This window comes from Pyxicephalus adspersus, chromosome 4 (genome assembly GCF_032062135.1).
Source record: "Pyxicephalus adspersus chromosome 4, UCB_Pads_2.0, whole genome shotgun sequence".
NCBI classification, from domain to species: domain Eukaryota; kingdom Metazoa; phylum Chordata; class Amphibia; order Anura; family Pyxicephalidae; genus Pyxicephalus; species Pyxicephalus adspersus.
This window is the reverse complement of record NC_092861.1, coordinates 16,767,970-16,771,988: the sequence shown is the minus strand read 5'-3', so window position 1 is coordinate 16,771,988 and position 4,019 is coordinate 16,767,970. Positions and strand designations below refer to the sequence as shown.

The 4,019-nt window shown below is 44.8% G+C and overlaps 1 protein-coding gene across 1 annotated transcript in view; it reads right to left on the bottom strand.

Annotated features, from left to right (window-relative positions):
- The window catches only part of PUM2 (pumilio RNA binding family member 2), a gene marked incomplete in the record, with an annotated part of 45,856 nt that extends 44,481 nt beyond the window's left edge, over nt 1-1,375 (bottom strand). Inside the window, 1 exon segment of the mRNA XM_072407495.1 lies at nt 1,248-1,375.
- Nucleotides 1,376-4,019: the final 2,644 nt, after the last annotated feature.

Here is a 4,019-nt window from a genome sequence, read left to right as displayed (position 1 = left end):
GGATACCTACATCACACATCCCGGGAGGCTCTTACTGCTCCTTCTCTTCTGCACATGCCCGAGCCATTTTGCCAAAAGGATGAAGAAAACTGCCAATCTCACGCATGAGTAGTGAGATCGACAAGTTTTTCCCATCTACATCACCTAATCTCGCGCCTGGGTTGGGTGATGTAGGAAGAAGAACCGGGAAGAAGAGTAGAAGATGGCAGCGCCAGCTCGAAGCAGGACCCGATGGAAGAGACCTCCGGATGGATCGGACTGCCCTGGGGGATTGAAGGTAAGAGGATTTTGTCATGGGGGACTGATTAATGAATCAGAGCCTCCACAGTCCTGGTCAGGCACCATTAGGAAGATCATTATTTCACAAATGTAATAATTCATATTAATGGTACATGAGATTTAAAATGATGAATTTAGCGGTCCATGAGGACCGAAAGGTTGGTGACTGCTGCTCCACTTTATACGATAGACTTCTGATCCCCCTCCATACTGAATAAACACACCTTGATCCCCCCACTCCAAACTATATACACTCACACTTTGATCTCCCTTCACACTACACACATGTACAAACAAAGCCACATCACACATCCAGATCCCCCTTACACTATATACACACACACCTAAACTTCCTTCACACTATATGCATACACACCTTAATATCCCTCCCTCCACTAAACCATGTACACACAGCATGACACCTTTCCACACTATACACACACACCACAATCTCATCTACACACCATCACACTCATCTAGACCTTCCTTAAAAAACTATACACACACGCCACACACACACCATACACACACACACACCATACACACGTTTTCCCTTCATACACACACCATGCTCCCATACACACACCATACACACACCATGCTCCCATACACACACAGTCCTGTTTTCCCTCCACATACACACAATGCTCCCCACACACAGTCTCCTCTTCCATCCCCCCATACCCCGCCGGTACCTCACACACCACTCCCCGTCTCCTCCCGGTCACACACAGGCCGGTCTCCGGTATAAACATTCCCCAGCACCCCGGGGAGATATAACAAGATGTCCGCTCATCCCGTCCCTGGATGTCTCCGCTTTGCCCTATTCACACACACAGCGATGTCTGACCGATACGAGCTGATTATCTGCCGCCACATCCCTCATACATGCCCCGGCCCAGTGCGGCCTGCACTCACCCCCACCCTTCATCAGGCGCGGCCCGTATTTCCTGTCCGTCCCTACTCACCGCCGGGATCGGTGACCGCTCCAAATTCGGACTCGGGCCTCATAGACGGAATGTGGAGGCTGTAGGCCCCGAGCTAGAATAACATGGCGAGCACCGGCGGCCCGACTACCGCTACCCCTCCTCCTGGAGCGCAGTGCAGCCTGGGGAAAAAGGCGTGGCTAAACCCACCTGACACCCCTCCTCCTTCTCACTATGGCGCTGTGTACGCGCAGGGCCACTTCCGGTCTGACACTTCCTTGTTCCACCTACTTATGGCATCATCGCCCCGCCCATCTCCACTACAGTCACGTGACTCATGTGTTGACGCTGATACTTTGTAATATATAACTTCTTCATTGTAATAACATAACTATATTATTGTGTTCTATCTATCTATCTATCTATCTATCTATCTATCTATCTATCTATGATATATAGGATAATAAACAACACATATCAATAAAGAAATAAACACATAAAGCATAAAAAACAAAATACAACAAATAAACATAGTCCAGGAAAGGAAGGAAAGAAATTCTGCCACCAACATAAACCAAATAACCAGGTAACGTAAAACTCTTGGGGCTCTACTCTTTAAATAGGGAATCTGACATTCCTTTAAACATCTTCCAGGTCCAAGGTCTTCCAGGAATCTTCCAAGTCCAGGGTCTTCCAGGAATCTGCGAAATCCTAGGTCTTCAAGAAATCTTTCAGATCCAAGTCTAATAACAGTAATTGATTCCCACCAGGGAATGTTTGAAGGAATGTCAGATTCCCTGTTTTATATATAGGGCCCTTTAAGTTTAATGTGCATCTTGGGTGAGCTATCCAGGAAACCAATATGCATAAAACGTAATGGATATTCTAAGCAAACATCTTTTCAAATTGCGTCAATCTCACCAGAGATATTTTTAGTTGGGTCCTGCTATTCACCTTCGTCTCGGCACAGACAAAATGCCAGGTGCCGCCATCTTTGTCCTTCTTCTTTCACCTTCTGGCTACATCACCCAATCTTGCACTGTGCAGAAGTGATTGAGTAACGTATACTGCTGTACATTCCCCTCAATGTATTAAAATGTCCCTTTGGCACATGCTCAATATCAGGCATGTGCACAAAGAGCAGCCAGGATCCTCCTGGGATGCGTGACATAGGTATCAAGACAAAAGGGGCTTCACCTTTTTTTTTTTCTAAAAATAAAGAGTGCTGAAGAAAAATTACATTGTCTACCCATCTAATAAAGTTTTGTACTGTTTTCTGTAAATTAAAAATTAGTTCCCAATAAATACATTGGAAACCCTACACCAAAAATGTGCAATGTTTTGGTTGGTTGCAGAAAATTAATTTGGGAGATCAAAGCTCTATACTCTACATCAAGGGTGTCCAAACTTTTTGCAAACAGGGCCAGATTTGGTGAGGTGAAAATGCATATTATTGATTTTATGACAGAGGCTGCGGGCCGGTGAAAATCTGAACACGGGCCGGTCTTTGGACATGCCTGCTTTACAGGATACTTCCCATTATGCAAGTTTAAGTTGAACTTTCACCAAAAAAATCCCCAGATTCCTCTGCAAACAAGAGAGATCAATATGTCATGTCATCCCAGCTGGCACAGAACAGCCTGGCCATCCTCTTCTCTCTTTTTTTTTTTTTACAGGTTCTGCTAACGTCACTTAATCGCACTCTGTGCAAGATCTGGTGATGTGTCTTCCTGAGAATGTATCACTGCACATGAGTGAAATCAGCTTTTTTGTGCATTGTTGGAAAGCCCCTTACGACGTATGCCCAATGTTAGGTATGCACAGAAGCATGAGCCCACAGCCTCCTGGGATACATGATGTAGGTATCCCAGAAGGTTGTGGATTACTTTACCACAGCGGCAAAAATGTTAAAACAATATATTAATAAAAGTTACATTATATAAAAGGGAAATCTACCAAACGTTAAAAATGTAGACTGGTTTAATGAAGGATTTGGTTTCGACAGGACTAACTTAGGTCAGGGAGAAGCCTAAAGAGGAACTAAACGCAAAAGTGCCTAAAACAAGAAAACATCCACATACCTTCAATCCCGCAGCGCGGTTCATCGTTCTTCCAATGGGTCTCGCCTTGTCCCAGCATCCCCGAGCCAGTGCACCAGATTCCACCATCTTCCCTTCTTCTTCCTACGTTACAGGAACCAGGCGCGAGATCGGATGACATAGGTTGGAAAAAAAACTCTCTCTTCTCACAAAAAGGCCCCTTCTGCGCATGCCCAAGCATCTCGGAGGCTCGGATTCATTGATCAGCTCACAGTTAGAGGAATTAAACTCAAGTCCCCCATAACAACAAAAATCCACTTACCTTCAATCTCCCAGGGCAGTCCGATCTATCCGGGGGTCTCTTACATCAGGTCCTGCTTCAGGCCGGCACTCCTGGTGCTGCCATCTTCTCCTCTTCTTCTGTGTTTTTCTTTCTATGTCACCCGACCCAGGCGCAAGATTAGGTGACGTAGATGGGGAAAAAAAACTTGCCGATCTCACTGCGCATGCGTGAGATTGGCAATTTTTATTTCCTTATTTCCTTTTGACAAAATGGCTCGGGCATGTGCTGAAGGAGCACTCCCATTAATTCTTTTTGGGGGGGGCTGTAAAAAAATGGTGTTGCACCTAGAAAACAAACAAACAAACAGAATTTTTACCTTACATAAGAGGTTTGTCTACCCTTTTTATATAAAGTGAAATTTCTGAGTTTAGGTACGCTTTAAATACAGCAGACCAGAGTCCTTTAACACTTTTATAATTCCAAAAAATATGA